Source organism: Panthera pardus, unplaced genomic scaffold (genome assembly GCF_024362965.1).
Source record: "Panthera pardus isolate Hobbes unplaced genomic scaffold, ASM2436296v1 HiC_scaffold_6, whole genome shotgun sequence".
Lineage (NCBI taxonomy): Eukaryota > Metazoa > Chordata > Mammalia > Carnivora > Felidae > Panthera > Panthera pardus.
In genome coordinates this window covers 74,764,109-74,781,462 of record NW_026526991.1, presented here as the reverse complement: position 1 = coordinate 74,781,462, position 17,354 = coordinate 74,764,109, and positions in this window count along the sequence as shown.

Genomic DNA, 17,354 nt, shown 5'->3' with positions numbered 1-17,354 from the left:
GGAGCCTGCTTTGGATTCTGTCTCCCCTTCTCTCTGCCCCTCTCATGCTCATGCTCTGTATCTCTCTGTTTCTCAATAATAAATAAATATTAAAAAATGTTTTAAAAAGTTTTCATCATAAGAAAAAAAATATCAAAAAAAAAAAGTCAGAGAATTAGGTAATCAAATAGACATGGACCAGTGACTGGCAACCAGGAAGAAACGGAGCTGCACGGCCCTAAACTAGTGATCTATAATGCTGAGTCTAAATACCTAACTAATGTCTTACCAAGCTTTATATTCCAAGGAGAATTCACATGAGTGTCTGGCTTATAAGAAAGGATTCCATCTGGGGCACCTGGGTGGCTCAGTTGCTTAAGGGTCCGACTTTAGCTCGGGTGATTATCTCAGGGCTCGTGGGTTCAAGCCCTGCCTTGGGCTCTGTGCTGACAGCTCAGAGCCAGGAGCCTGCTTTGGATTCTGTGTCTCCCCTTCTCTTTGCCCCTCCCCTGCTCGTGCTCGGTCTCTCTGTCTCTCAAAAATAAATAAACATTTAAAAGAAAGAAACATTAAAAAGAAAGAAAGGATTCCATCTAAAAAGACAGTGTCTTCAACAAATGATGTTGGAAAAACTGGACAGCTACACGCAAAAAAATGAAACTGGACCACTTTTTTACACCATATACAAAAATAAACTCAAAATAGATTAAGGACTAGATGTGAGACCTGAAACCATAAAAATCCTAGAGAGAGCACAGGCAGTCATTTCTCTGACATCAGCTGCAGCAACATTTTTCTAGATCTGTCTCCTGAGGTAAGGGAAATAAAAGCAAAAATGAACCATTGGAACTACATAAAAATAAAAACCTTCTGCACAGCAAAGGAAACAATCAATAAAACTAGAAGACAACCTACTAGATGGAAGAAGATATTTGCAAATGACATCCAATAAAGGGTTAGTATTGGGGCACCTGGGTGGCTCAGTCAGTTAAGTGTCTGACTGTGGCTCAGGGCATGATCTCATGGTTTGTGAATTCTAGCCCTGTGATGGGCCCTGTGCTGACAGCTCGGAGCCTGGAGCCTGCTTCAGATTTTGTGTCTCCCTCTCTCTCTGCCCATCCCCCCTCACATTCTCTCTCAAAAATAAATAAACATTAAAAAAATGTTAAAGGGTTAGTATCTAAGTTGTATAAAGAACTTGTACCACTCAACACTCTCAAAACAAATAATCCAATTTAAAAATGAACAGGAGAAACGAACAGACATTTCTTCAAAGAAGACAACCAGACGGCCAAAAGACACATTTTCTTGCATTACCAAGAAAATGCAAATCAGAATGACAATAAGATATCACCTTAGACCTGTCAGAATGACTAAAATCAGTAACACAAAAAATAATGGGTGTTGGTGAGGATGTGGAGGAAAAGGAACCCTCATGCTCTGTTAGTGGAAATGCAAACTGGTGCAGCCACTGTGTATGAAAGTTCCTCAAAAGGTTAAAAATAGAACCACTCTGTGATCCAGTAATTGCACTACTGGGTATTTACCCCCAAAATACAAAAACACTAATTCAAAGGGATACATGCACACCTATGTTTATAACAACATTATTTTTTTAATTTTTTTTAACGTTTATTTATTTTTGAGACAGAGGGAGACAGAGCATGAACAGGGGAGGGGCAGAGATAGAGGGAGACACAGAATCCGAAACAGGCTCCAGGCTCTGAGCGGTCAGCACAGAGCCCGACGCGGGGCTCGAAATCACGGACCGCGAGATCATGACCTGAGCCGAAGTCGGATGCTTAACCAACCGAGCCACCCAGGCGCCCCTATAACAACATTATTTACAATAGCCAAATTATATAAGCAGCCCAAGTGACCATCGATAGATGAATGGATAAAGAAGAGGTGATCCACACAATGGAATATTATTCAGACATAAAAAGAATGAAATCTTGCCATTTGCAATGACATGGATGGAGCTAGACTGTATTATGCTAAGTGAAATAAGTCAGTCAGAGAAAGACAAATGCTATATAATTTCACTCATTTGTGGAATTTAAAAAACAAAACAAATGAGCACAGGAGGGAAAAAAAGGAGAGACAAACCAAGAAACACTCTTAAGTATAGAGAATGAACAGATGGTTATCAGAGGGCAAGTGGGTGGGGGAATCCGTGAAATAGGTGATGAGGATTAAAGAGTGCGCTTGTCATGACAGCACTGGGTGATGTATGGAATTGTAGAATCACAATATTGTACACCTGAAACTAACATAGCACTGTATGGTAACAATACTGGAGAAAGAAAGAAAGAAGAAGAAAGAAAGAAAGAAAGAAAGAAAGGAAGGAAGGAAGGAAGGAAGGAAGGAAGGAAGGAAGGAAGGAAGAAAGAAAGAAAGAAAGAAAGAAAGAAAGAAAGAAAGAAAGAAAGAAAGAAAGAAAGAAAGAACAAGAAAGAAAGAAAATATCTGAAATGTTCCAATACTTCCCCTTAGTGTAAAATGGTGACAGAGGATATCATTGTTCATTGTGCCTTATTTAATTGCTGTCAAGTAATGATTAATAACATTAATTATAGGTTATTAATAATAAATAACTAATGAAAGTACTTATGTTTTTGAAAATAATAAACATGCAGCCTAGAAAAACCCACAGAGAACGTGAACTGGAAATGCACCCACTTTACAACTACACTCCATGACATGCCACAAAATCTCTGAGGACCTCGTGCTCTTACCCAATGAGAATTCAGAAAGGCAAGTAGACTGAACCAAGCTTAATGTTGAAAATTTTTTTTAATGTCCCTACGGGAACCTGTGTTCCCATGGTAACATATGAAATTTAGTGAAATACTCTTATAAGTAGCTGCAAATTAAAAGATAGCATCCCATTGTCTTTAGTTAAATTGGTGTTTCTGTGAGTAAAGAAGGGCTGAGATTTTTATTCTGCCACCTTGCTGATATCTGTTTGTTTTTATGTTAAAATTACCTAGGAATTTCTGTTACAACAGCACATAGAGCAATCCTCTTATGCCCAATAGAGTTCCTCCAACTTAATCATAGAGCTGTTCAATGAGGGGATTCTAAGGTAACGTGTTAAATGGGGCTTTACTTCATAAGACCACTAAGTTACTATTACATAACTGCAAACCTCTTTAGGATATTTCCTAATAGACAATTTTAAACTTATTTAAATAAAGCTTTTCAGATGGAAGAAAAGTTTTAAGATATATGTAAGATGGGAAGTCTTCTTTATCCAGTGTACTTATTACATACAGGTCTCTGGAAACAGACTTTCTGAATCTGAATTCTAGTTCTGATCCTTGATAGCTTTTTGACTTCAGATAAGTTACTTAACCTGTTTCTTAGTTTTCTCACTTATAAAATGTGGATAGTAAAACTCCGTACCTTACAAAATTTAGGGGGATATTAAGTGAATTTATATATTTTAAAACTAGAATAGTGCATAGCATATAATAGATGCTATGAGTGAGTTATAATTATTATCAGAATTTTATTAAAGGAATTCTCATTCTTTTTTAGAAATACTTTTAGCTTTTGTTTTGAGACAAGCCAGTCAGTTCAGAGTCACACATGCTTTTACTACATAAACTTATAATTTATGAAATATTTGATAAATTTAGTGAACAAGTGAAGCATAATAAACAGTACTTAAGATAAAGAGTCAATTTAAAAAGATGAAAACTTTAATCATTTTGAGGTAGGAAATTATAATTATCATTGACATCTGACAAAATTCAGTTTGTTTAATAAATCAGCAGTGAAGACTATAGATGGAAAACAAAGTTATCACTGATTTGGAAGCAAGAGTAAAGATCTGTAAGTCCCTGCTCCTGAAACTGTACCAACAGAGATTGAAAAAAAAAAAAAAGAAAAAGAAAAAAGAGTATTCCTTTTTCATAAAAATGTCTAAAATGTTTGACATTGACATTTAGGAATCCACAGACTTTATCCTACTCTCCATTTAAAGTGGAAGATTTATTCCACATTGAAATAATTAAAATGACTTAACTTTTCCTCCATTTCAGTCTCTCATAAATATTCCTGATGCTGACTTGTATAGGTGACTGTTGGAGTTGAGAAATGTAGCTGATATTGTTGATCTCCTATGCAGCCACTCGCTCTATACTCAACCATCTTTCTTCTTAATGGAACCCTATTACTTTTCAGATGTCAGGCAGCCATGAACTTCAGAGGAAATTGGGCCCCTTTTCATATGAAGGGGTGAGCCTTGATTAATCTAAAGCAATCATGGAAATTCCAATCCCTCTTGCCAGCGGTTGGTTTAATTATGGGCATGTGATATAATTCTGCCCAGTGAGATATTTAGAAGAAGCATTCTTAGTGGACTTCTGGGAAAAGTCTCCTCATCTTCAAAAGAGGCACAAAGAAGAGTTACTCTCTTCTCTGGCTCTCAGTATAGTTGAATAAAGATGTAATTCTCACAGTCTGCCAATGTCAATCCTAAGAAGAAAAGTCTGAGGGCATACAGGTCAAATACCTTTACGAAAATTCTAGAATTCATTTAACAAGTTGTAGTACCCCACACAAGCACAAAGTTGAGAACACATGCACTGAAATGGGCAAGAAGAGCAATTTCCCTTACTAATGTCAGCCTTTCTCAAAAGCAGGCACAGCTCAGCACCGGGAAAGAAGGGTGCCCCCTCGCTTCTCCTCCCTCAGGGGAAAAGCAGCTCACATCCAACATTCTGGCTTTGTAAAGGGTACCCAAGGACTCGTTTCTGTCTTGCCTCATTTAGAGCACTGGGGTAACCAACATGATAGATGCCAGGCTGCTGAGAACGTATAAGAGCTGGAGGCAGCTTGCTGTGACCAATACAGCTACACAATGGGGAAAGGACAGTCTCTTTAATAAATGGTGTTGGCAAAACCAAATATCCACAGCCCAGAGAATGAAACCGAATCCTCGTCTTACACTATACACAAAAATATACTCAAAATGGATTAAAGCCTTAAGCATAAGACTTAAACCTGCAAAACTCCTGGAAGAAAACACAGGGGAACAGCTCTATAACATTGGTCTTGGCAGTGATTTCTTGGATATGAACAAAAGCGCAGGCAACAAAAAGCAAAGGTAGACAAGTGGGACTATATCAAACTGCACAGCAAAGGAAACAATCAACCAAGTGAAAGGCAACCTATCAAATGAAGAAAATAATGGCATCCCATCTATCTGATAAGGGGCTAATATCCAAAATATGTATGAAACTCATACAACTCAACAGCAAAAACAACAAAACAAACAACTTAGTTTTAAAAATAGGCAAAAAATTTTGCCTGAATAGATATTTTCAAAATATCTATCAATATTTTGAATACATACATCCTGAATAGATATTTTCCCAATATCTCTTTGATATTTTGAATACATATTTTCCCAAAGAAGACATACAAATGGCCAACAAATATATGAAAAGATGCACAAGTTCATTAATCGTCAGGAAAATGCAAGTCAAAAGCACAATGAGGTGTTACTTTATATCTGTTAGGATGGCTATCATTCCCCTTCCAGAAAAAAAGCAAGAAAAATAAAGTAAGTGTTGGAAAGGATGTAGAGATATTGGGACCCTTTTTCACTGTTGATTGGAATGTAAAATGGTACAGCTGCTATGGAAAATAATATAAAGGATAATCAAAAAATTAAAGACAGAACTACTGTTATGATACCACTTCGGAGTATTTATCCAAAATAATTAAAATCAGAATCTTAAAGAGATATTTGCACTCTCATGCTCACTGCAGTATTATAGCTAATAGCCAAGAGATGGAAATAACCTGAATATCTGCTGATGGATGACTACATAAACAAAATGTAGTTACAGTACAAATGGAATATTATTCAGCCTAAAAAATAATCATGTCATAAGCTACAACATGGTAAACTTTGAAGACATATGCTAAGTGAAATAAGCCAGCCACAGAAGGACAAATACAGTATGATCCCACTTATATAAGGTATCTAAAGTAGTCAAACTCATAGAAACAGAAAAAAGAACGGTGGTTTCCAGGGGCAGGGGCAGAAGGTGGGAAGTTGTTATTCAATGGGTATAGAGTTTCAGTCACACAAAATGGCAAAGTTCTAGAGATGTGCTATGCAATACTGTGCTTATAGTTAGCAATACTCTTCTGTACACTTAAAAACCTACTAAGAGGATAGATTTCATTATGTAATTTTGCTACGATAAAAAAAAAAAAAACAACAGACAAAGGTCCCTGAAAAAAGTGACACAAAAGCAGCACCCACAGTTGTTGCAATTCTGTCGTTAGCTTCTTGATATTTCTCTTGGCCAAAACCACCTGGTGGTTTCCAAGGTAGAAGCATTCAGCAAACAATGGCAAAGCAGAAGCATCAGAAATGTATAAGTGGTTTCCCTGACAAATATGACAGTGCCTTATTAGCTGATGGAGCCACTTTCTGTTTTGCTATATGGACATATACAGCAACTCAAATTGGAACAGAATAGATCCCGGCCCCTGTTGGCAGAGTCATCCAAAGGTATGGAGAGATCAGTAATCACCCCAGATGGTGTAATGTTGCATTGTTTGAAAACCAACTCAATTGATGCCAAGCAAAAGCACTATGTACCCATTAAAATATAACATTACTGAACAAATAAAATACTTTTAAAACATTTTTTAACTTGAAAAGTAATGGCTTATTAAAAAACAAACAATGAACTTTGGTTTTTTCTTTTGTTTTGTTTTTATACTTGATATATATTAGTTCCAGGTGTACAACATAATGATTTGATACTTGCATACATTGTGAAATGATTACCACAATTAAGTCTAGTGAACATCTGTCACCATACATACTTATAAAAAGTTATTTTCTTGCAAGATTTATTCTGTTAGCAACTTTTGAATATGTAATATAGTATTATTAACTACAGTCACCGTGTTGTACAAAAACTCTGAACTTTGACTCAAAAGCTGGGTTTTATCAACTGACTCTTGTCAAGCGATTTAATCCCTCTGAATCTAGTTCCTTGAATCAGCCAACTTGTCCTCCAGCCTCAATGTTCAGAGTCTCTGGGTTTGCTCAGTTGGCCTCTCTATCTGGGATGCCCTTAATCTCACTCCATGGTATCTTACCCAGTCATTAAGATTTGTCACTGGGAGACTACCTCCTCCCCAGGGCAGAACTGGTTAACAATCTCAGATTTCATCCACATCCATAATTCCTTCTGAGGTGTTTGGTCAGATCTGTACGATTTCATTAAACTTGAGGGGAAAGTGTAAACTAGAATTCTCACAATTTGCCTTAGGAAAGGTCAGCCTATTCTGAAAATAGGCTAAGTGCCTTTTACATTTAACCCATGGAATCAGAGATGACTTATGTATTCAAATCACAGCTAAAATTAGGATCACTGCATGGCTCAGTTGATTAAGTGTCTGACTCTTGATTTCAGATCCAGTCATGATCTCATGGTTCGTGAGATTGAGCCTCACATTGGGCTCTATGCTGACAGCACGGAGCCTACTTGAAATTCTCTCTCTCCCTCTCTCTCTCTGCCCTTCCCCCTCTCATGCTTTCAGTCTCTCTGTCAAAATAAATAAATAAACAAGAAAAATAAAATAAAAATTAGGATCACAGAATTTACTATACTGAAATTTTTAAAAGAAAAAGAATCAAGAAACAGAATCAAGAATCAGACCCTCAGTAGGAATATAATTTAGATTGACCAAATAGGTGGTTGATGATTGTTACTCTCATTTCTTACTGGGGCCCAGGGCAGAGATCAAATCAAACACTGATGTGAAATGGAAGAGCTCCATTAATCAACAGTACAGGACAAGACATAGGCCTGGGCTTTCTTGATCTGAAACTAATCCAGTGAAATCAAGGGGCTTATTCAATGAAAGACCAGACATACTGGTTGGATGTGTTCACACCAGACAAACATCACTAGTTGTATTGGGTCTTATTTATGACATTCGCATTTAAGCACCACAAGCGAAGTGTTTACAGTCCCTTGGTTTTTTTTCCTGTTGTAGTCCTATCTCTTATGTGACCTGGTCCCTTATTGAATGTCCAATAAATACTGGTTCAATAAATAAATAGATAACTTGCAAATAAGGTTTGGATATTGGTGCATTTATTTATTTATTTATTTATTTATTTAGGTCATGATCGATGCTGACTGATAATCACAAGAGAGAGGAAACTGGCTGCCTGTTCTATGGAAAGCCAGGACCAAGGTCTCCAAGATTAAACTAACACTGTCTCAAGGCTGTCAGTGTCCCTGGGATGCATCTAGCATGTAGACCTCTGTCTTTGACCAGAATGTCTTATAACAAAATTGTACCTTAATTAAATACTAGGAAGATTTCCCATACAAATCTGGATTTGCAGAACCCCTTCTTGCTGTTGGAGTTGGGCCACGTGGCTTCCTCTGGCTCAGTTCTCCTAATGCCAGGGGGCTTTATTTTTTCCCAAGGGCTGACATGGAGTGTTCAGGAAGCAAACAAACCTTTCCCCTCTGCTCAAGAACATCAAACTGGAGATGAACACTCTGTATGTGAGTTACAGGATTCCTTCAAGGCACATTTGCCATAGTCCAAATTCTTCCAGGAGTATGGATGGTCCAATGCATCCTTCTGTGCTCTTTCCTCACATTCATTGAACAACATGTGTCCTGCAGACATCTCAAACCAATTCAACTAGTTGGGATTGAAGGGGCACCTGTGTGTGCACTGACCTTGTAGAATGCACTGGCAGTAGCGATTTTCTGGCTGTGGCCATGATTACATTACATGACTGTCAGGAAAAACTATCCTATGCAAAAACAATCAGCTGGTCCTGGGATTCCATCCCAGTCCATTATTTTCCAGCTGTGTGACCTGAAGCACATAACTTGACCTTTCTGAGTCGGTTTCCACTTTTGTGAAATCAAAAGAATGATACTTTACAGAGATGTCGGGAAGATTAAACCAAACACTACGGCCTCCAGCCCAGTGTCTGGCACACAGTAAGCATACAACAGACGTTCGCACTCCTCCTGCTAAGGCTTCTTTTTTTAACCTTTTGACCCCTTTCACCCATGTCTCCTCTCTCTCCTCTTGCCTCTGGCAACCACCAATCTGTATAGAAACTTGGTTTGGGTTTTTGTTTTCTCTGATTCCACATATAAGAGAAATCATACAGCATTTGTCTGTCTGAGTTACTTCACTTAGCATAATGCCCTCAAGGTCCATCTATGTTGATGCAAATGGAAAAATTTTATTCTTTTTTATGGCTGAGCAATATTCCATTGTGTATATTAATATGTATATACCACAAGTTTTTTATCCATTCAACCACTGAATGGACACTTTGGTTCAGTTTACATATTTATCTATTATAAATAATGTTGCAATGAACATGGAGGTGCATTTATCTTTTTGAGTTAGTGTTTTTGTTTTCTTTGGATAAATATCCAGAAGTAGAAATGCTCGATCATATGGTAGTTATTTTTTTAATTTCTTGAAGAAACTCCATACTGTTTTCCATAGTGGCTGAACTAATTCAGATTTCCACCAACAGTGCATGAGGGTTCCTTTTCCTTTACATTCTTGCCAATACTGTTGTTTTTTGTTGTTTTGATAATAGCCTTTTTCAGTGATGTGAAATCATATCCCATTGTGGTTTTGATTGGCATATCTCTGATGCTTAATGATGCTTCATGTATCTCTTGGTCATGTGAATGTCTTCTTTGGAAAAATATCTATTCAGATCCTCTGCCTATTTTTTATTGGATTTTTTGTTGTTGTTACTATTGAGTTATGTGAGTTCTTTCTATATTTTGTATATTAGCCCCTTATCAGATGCATGATTTGCAAATATTTTCTCCCATTCAATAAGTTACCTTTCCATTTTGTTAATGATTTCCTTTGCTGTGCAGCTTTTTAGTTTGATGTAGTCCCATTTGTTTATTTTTGCTTTTGTTGCTTTTGCTTTTGATGGCACATTCAAAAAATCATTGCCAAAACTTATGTCAATGAGCTTACTACCTGTTTTCTTCTAGAAGTTTCATGGTTCCAAGTCTTACATTCAAGTCTTTAATCCATTTACAGTTCATTTCTGTGTATGATGTGAAAACATCGGCTCTTAATAGGTGTGTTTCTTTGACTAATTGCTTAATCTCTGAAGCTTTCATCCCCCATATCCTTGAAAGGGGAATTATAGCTCTCAGATACATGTTAGGTCAAGATAAGAAATTTATGTACCAACCAGAATGCATGGGACATAAGAATTGTTAAACAGAATTGATTTATTTGCCTTTTTCCTTTAATTTATTGTTTTAATTACTGTCGCTATTATTTAACGCACTGTTATGAGTTTTTGAAAATATAAAGGCCATTCTTTTTTATGGTATTTTGCTGAGAGCAATGAAAAATTCTTCAAATTCTGTCCCAATTAAGTGAGTGTCAGTTGTGGGAAATTTTAATAATTAATTTACTTATTTTTTAAAGAAAAATCAAATATACTTTTCCAGGTAGAGATTCCTTCTTTGCCGCTTAATTTGTTAGCATTGTTTTTTAATCCTATGAATCCCTTATAGAATCCTTCTTTATAGGCATATCATTCTTAAGACAAATCCAAGATACCCAATGGCTTCTTCTGGCCGATACTTTAAGCATAGGATTCCAGAGTTATCATTACTCTCAAATGAACTTAAATTTATCTACATATGCATATGTCTAAGCCACCCACAAATTTATCTTTGCCAGTGGCAACCATAACAGAAGTCAGGATTACTGACGATTATTTTGTCTGTATGGCAGCTCATACTATGTAAGTGTGTACTTATAAAGTAATACATGGAAGCTTCAATGACAATGATGAATTCACAGCTGTGTTTCTCCTTGTACATAATTAGAGCCTCAAGAAATAATCTATTTTAACATGAACAAGATTCTCTTTGCAGGAAAAGACAGATGGAGCCAAGAAGGCAAATAAGAATAGTGTGATTTTGGCAATGATCATTTCAACATGCATTATAAAAAATTTATACCAATCTTTCCCACTTTGAGATGTAAAGTAAAAAGAGTCATGTATACCACATTGAAAAATTAGTCCTCCACGTTTTCCACACCAAAAATCAGTTTTGCATTATATTAAAAAAAAAAAAAAACAAACAATGTTGTTCAAGCCATTAATAAATATAATGATAGTTATCCTGAAAATCACTGCTCTGTCAGTTATGATTTTGTCTACCCAGTGCTATTGCCTCTCCTGGGTAGAGGGAGTCCCTCCCTGCATAGGTGACAGTGTGCCTGAGATAAGCATTGCATCTTTACTTTTTGCTGCAGTGACTGGCTCGGGTGTGGTTGCTAACAAATTGAGCAAATCAGAGGCTATCTGTGGCCCTTTCCTAAAGTGGAATTAGCAAAGTAGGGCCTCCTTCCCTGGTTGGGACACAGGTGTGACCCCACAACTCCTGGCTGTCATATTCTCATCCAAGATATGGCATAAATGGAAGATAAAATCAGAGAATCCTGGGGATCAACTCCAATGTTCAAGTCCTGAGTTTCCCCAGTGTTGTCAGGTTCCAGGAGACTCCTTAAACTGCATGAACTATCCCGATGTTATTCTAATAAATCCCCCATTTTTTGCTAAAATTAATTTGAGTTGAATTTCAGTTCTTACTGATGGGAGAGTATGCAAAAGATTCCACAGCTGTGCCTGGTTTTTGGTACCAGTTACCCTCAAATTAATGAGTTACTTTTTATTTATTGGTTTGAAAACTGAAGTGTAGTTGCTTTCTGTATTAGCCCACAGAAGAAAAGTATACCATGCTTTCTTTTGCCTGGCAAATGAAGAAAATTGGTTTGAAATACTTTTCCCATAGAGGAGACCATTTGAAATTTATCATGCCCTACACGAAATGAGACTAGAAATAACTCCAATTGATGTCATCTTCATGTAATTTTCATTTCTGCTCACATTTCTCTATTTAATGTGTCAAAAAAAGATAATGGCTGTAATCTTTCAAAATACAATAAAAAATAGTTGTATGATTTTGTTTTAATATACAATCTCCTGCTATTTGCTAAAGTGAGTTGACCCTGGAGAGGATGCCTTGCTTGCTGAACTCAGTGATAAATGGGAGTACACAAAAGAGAAGAAGCTAGAGAGAGGGTAGGACAAGAGCATATCTGGAATTAAGAGGTGGCTGTTAGCAGCAGCAAAGAAAGAGAGGCTTGAAGACAACTGGATATAGACATGGTTGAGGTGGATTTTGGCTGAAGAAGATTTCCTAAAGAAGGAGTTTGAAAATGTTTAATGGGAATTTTGACCATGTATTGTCAAGTGGGCTATAATATTATATATTTTTTCCTCTATCTATCAACAACATTCTCAGTAACCTGTAATCCTTGTTAAAACCTTCTGGGCTTGGGTTTGCTTTTTCAGGCTGTGACAAAGTGTCATTTCCTGATTTAATGTGGTCACAGGGGCAAAATATCTCTAGAGATTTCCCATGAGAACCTGGCCACATCTGTTTTCAGTTATAAATAATAACTTTTATTCATAGAGTATTATTGACTGCATAGGTATTATCATTAGAGACTGGACACTTCCATCTTAATCTCCCAGTTTTGGAACTGTATGCATTGAGTACTGTTAATTTTTTTTTCAATTTTTTCAAAATTTTACTTTTCAAATTATTTTTAGAATTGGGATTATTATCTCAAGTGTTTATCGGAAACATTTTCTTATTTAATAAATTTGACATTGCATTTTATAAATATAAGATGTACAGTGTATTACTTTGAAATATTTAGATATTATGATTGCAATTGAGGTGATCTTCACCACATTATGTCATTACAGTAGAATATTATTGTCTGTATTCATTATATTGTGCATTGGATATGTATGGCTTGTTTACAAGTATGTAAGTACTTGTTTATAAGTATGTATGGCTCCTTACAAGTTTGTATTTTAAACATCATCAATATCATCCCCCCCACCACCATTATCTCCTGGTAACCACTGTTTTACTCCTTGGTTTTTTATAGGCTTGACTTTTGTTTTCAATGTTTATTTTTGAGAGAGGCAGAGACAGAGTGCAAGCAGAGGAGGGGAAGAGAGAGAGGGAGACTCAGAATCCGAAGCAGGCTCCAGGCTCTTAGCTGTCAGCACAGAGCCCAACTTGGGCCTTGAACCCACAAACCACTAGATCATGACCTGAGCCGAAGTCAGACACTTAACCGACTGAGCCACACAGGCACCCCAATAGGCCTGACTTTTTTTTAACAACCAAACATGCTGATTGAACCACAGAGATGCCTAGGTTTGACTTTTTTAGATTCCATATATAAGTGATATCATACAATATTTGTCTTTCTCTGACTTATCTTGTTTAGCATAATGTGCTCAAGGAACATCCCTGTTGTCTCAAATAGCAAGATATCTTTCTTTTTCATGGCTGAATAATATTCCATTCCAACTTCTCCTTCTCCTCCTCCTCCTCCTTCTCTTCCTCCTCCTCCTCCTCCTCCTTCTGTTTTACTCACTTATCCACTGAGGGGCATTTGTATTGTTTCCATATCTTAGCTATTGTAAATAATACTGTGATAAACATGGGTGTGCATGTGTCTCTGTGCAATAGTTTTTCATTTCTTTTGGGCACACATTCAGAAGTGGAAATACTGGATTGTATGGAAAATCTACTTTTAATTTTTTGGGGAGCAACCACTTTTTTTTCCATAGTGGTTGGACTAATTTACATTCCCACCAACAGTGCATGAGGGTTTCCTTTTAACCACATACTCACCAGCAGTTGTCTCTTATCTTCTTGATGAAAGCCATTCTAACAGGTATGAAACAATATCTGATTGTAGTTTTTGTTTGCATCTCCCTAGCGATTAGTGATGTTGAGCATCTTTTCATGTGCCTTGTTGCCATTTTAATGTCTTCTTTGGAAAATGTCTATTTAGTTCTTCTGCCCATTTTTTTGATCAGATTATTTGGGGTTTTGTTATTAAGTTGTGTGAGTTTATATTTTGGGGATATTAGCCCCTTATCCAATACATGATTTGCAAAACCATTTTCTATTCTCTAGGCTGCCATGTCATTGTTTTGTTACTCTTGCTCTAAAGAAGGTTTTGAGTTTGATATAGTCCCCATTTGTTGATTTTTGCTTTTGTTTCCACTTTTGGCATCATGTTCAAAAAACCATTGCTGAGACCAATAACTATGAGCTTCTTCTGCATGTTTTCTTCCAGGATTGCCCTGGCTGCCCTTAAGATTCTTCATTATTGACTTCTGACAACTTCATTATAATGTGTCTTGGAGAGGGTATCTTCGCATTGAGATAATAAGCTGGTCTATTAACGTCCTGGATTTGTAGATCTAGTTATTTCCCCAGGTTCATGAAGTTCTCAGCTGTTATTTCTCTAAATACCTCCTTCTCCTTCTGGTATACACTTTATTCTTATGTTGGCTTTCCTAACGGAGATTAATAGCTCTCAAAGGGTTCTTCACTTCAAAAATATCTTAGATCCGGGGCACCTGGGTGGCTCAGTCGGTTCAGTGTCTGACTTCGGCTCAGGTCAAGATCTCCGGATAGTGAGTTCGAGCCCTGCCTTGGGCTCTGTGCTGACAGCTAAGAGGCTGGAGCCTGCTTCAGATTCTGTGTCTCCCTCTCTCTCTGCCCCTTCCCCGCTCATGGTCTGTCTCTCTCTCTCTCTCAAAAATAAATAAACATTAAATTTTTTTTAAAAAAATCTTAGAGCTCAGGGCACCTGGGTGGCTCAGTTGGTTAAGCATCTGACTTTGGCTCAGGTCATAAACTCATTGCTGGTGAGTTGAAGCCCTGCCTCGGGCTCTGTGCTGACAGCTCAGAGCCTGGAGCCAGCTTTGGATTCTGTGTCTCCCTCTCTCTCTCTCTCCCTTCCCCCCCCCGTCCCTCCCCCACTTACACACTCTCTCTCTCTCTCTCAAAATGAATAAACCTAAAAAAGTTTTAAAAAGATCTTAGCTCTCTCCCATTCCACCTGACTCATTTCTAGATTCTGCCTTTCAGAGTGCTTATTCTCACTTCCATCTGATCTATTCTTTTTCCAGTGCTTCCTAATGCATTCTTCATCTCATTTATTGAGTTCTTCAACTTCAGAATTTCTGCTTGGTTCTTTTTTGCAATGTTAATCTCTTTGGTAAATTATTCTTTCTGTTCATTCATTTTTCTCCTGAGTTCACTGAAATGCCTTTCTGATGTTTTTAAATGGTTTTGTAGTTTGTTGAATTTCTTCATGACAGATATTTTGAATTCTCTATCAGTTAGATTCCAATATTCCATAAGGTTGAATGTGGGTTGCTGGAGAATTGTCATTTTCTTTTTGTGACACCATATTACCATGATTTTTCATGGTGCTTAATGAAATGTGCCTCTGATAGTTCATTTGAAATAATGAGAACCTTTCTTATTTGGGTAAAGCTTTACTAAGTTTTAATTTGGGTAAAGCTTTGTCTGATTTTAACAGTTCAACAGTTTGGGAACTAGAGCCCTTTCTTTTGTTTTCCAGAAAGTGATGAGACAGCACAAATTTTCTATTTCTCTTACTGGAACTATCTGCTGGCTATATTTGGGAGTGCACATTTCCCAACTCCCACCTGCTCTGTCAGAGGGGTCACCAGGGCTGCCGTTGTTGTTTGTGCCACTGGGGTCACAGGTGTAGTCACTGCCACTGTTACCCCAGTTCCACCACTGTCCCTCAGTTCGCCACCTCTATGAGGTCCAACCCACCCACTCTCAAGTGCACAGACATATGGATCCCTGCGGTGTCATAGCCTGCCCTGCTGAGGAACTTCTGTTGGGTTATGGATGTCCCACTGGCTGTAAACTGAAGGGGCAATATAAATGGAAAGACTCATGCTGCCATGACATTGATGTCACTCCTAAGTACCATTGATTTATTTTTTAAGTTTATTTATTTATATACTTTGAGAGGGGGGAGGGGCAGAGAGAGGGAGAGACAATCCCAACCAGGCTCCGTGCTGTCAGCACAGAGCCTAATGTGGGGCTTGATGTCATGAACTGCAAGATCATGACCTGAGCCTAAACCAAAAGTTGGATGCTTAACCGATTGAGCCACCCAGGTGCCTGTAAATACCAGATTTTTGAAGAGAGGAAAATGAAGTGATTGTCCTTAGGTACTTTAAAGTTGAAAAACTAACATGCTGAAGACACCATTTACAATCCTTAAATAAGGAATAATCTATGAGGGATTTTATCTTGCAAACTTTGTCAAATGCTGCATTTCTTATGGACACAAATTTAAATGGTGAAAATAATTTAATTACACACTGCTGTTAGAACAAGTCTGTGCCATTTATAAGATCACCACTATAAAAGTGTGGTTCTTTTTCCTTCTATTTCCCAGGAACTTAGAACACATTTGATATATACATTTTTCTTAATTATCAGTACAAAATTTTCTCCCATACAAAGTGGTTTTGTAAAGTTCCAAGGAATAAATTGTATGCCCTTATCCTAGCAATGAGTGGTTTAACCAATCAAGAACTTGAAAACTTCCATCAGAATCAGGATCTTGATCTGAGATGTTAAAAGAAAATCATTGGTCTTTGTTACAAACCCCTATTTCTTCCCTATTTTTCTCTGTTTTATTTCACAAGCTGGGAGAAATAAAGAACTGAACCAAAAAGATCCCAGAGGGTAGAATGACAACTTGATCACCATTGAATCTTCATGTATTAGGAATACTTCAAATACTACCTGAGTAAATAAACATGGTAGTAATTCAGTAATAGTGAATTTAGGAATTATCATCCATACTACTCAAACTAAGAGATGGACACATAGAGATGGAATGAGAGAGTCTCATAACTTATATTATAAAATGAGTTGTGGGAAGAAAGCTTTAGATATAGTAGATTTCTCTTTGGAAATCCCGATCACCTTTGAGAAATTTGAAGTACTAGCATTTGTTTTTCTCTTTTCTCTTTTATTTGCCACAATAAAAATATATCATTACCTGTGTGGTAAATATACTAGGTTCTAAGTTACAATACATTTTTTGAAAACTAAGCTTTTCATATGCCATATTTATAGGGTATGTATATCTTTGGCTCAAATAATTCAATTCTGGAAGCAAGCTGGATTTCATTAAGTTTATTAAAATTATGTAAACAGCTAGAACCTCTTGAAATTCAACAGATAATGGTATTTCTACAAGTGCTCCATATTGCTTATAGGCTTGGTCTTAACTAGCCACTTGTTACAAATACCATGCTGTTATCATTGTAACTTTGGAGAAGGTCATATTGAATGGGAAACTGCATTGTGATGACCTAAAGAGATAATTTAATAATGACTGCAGTGATG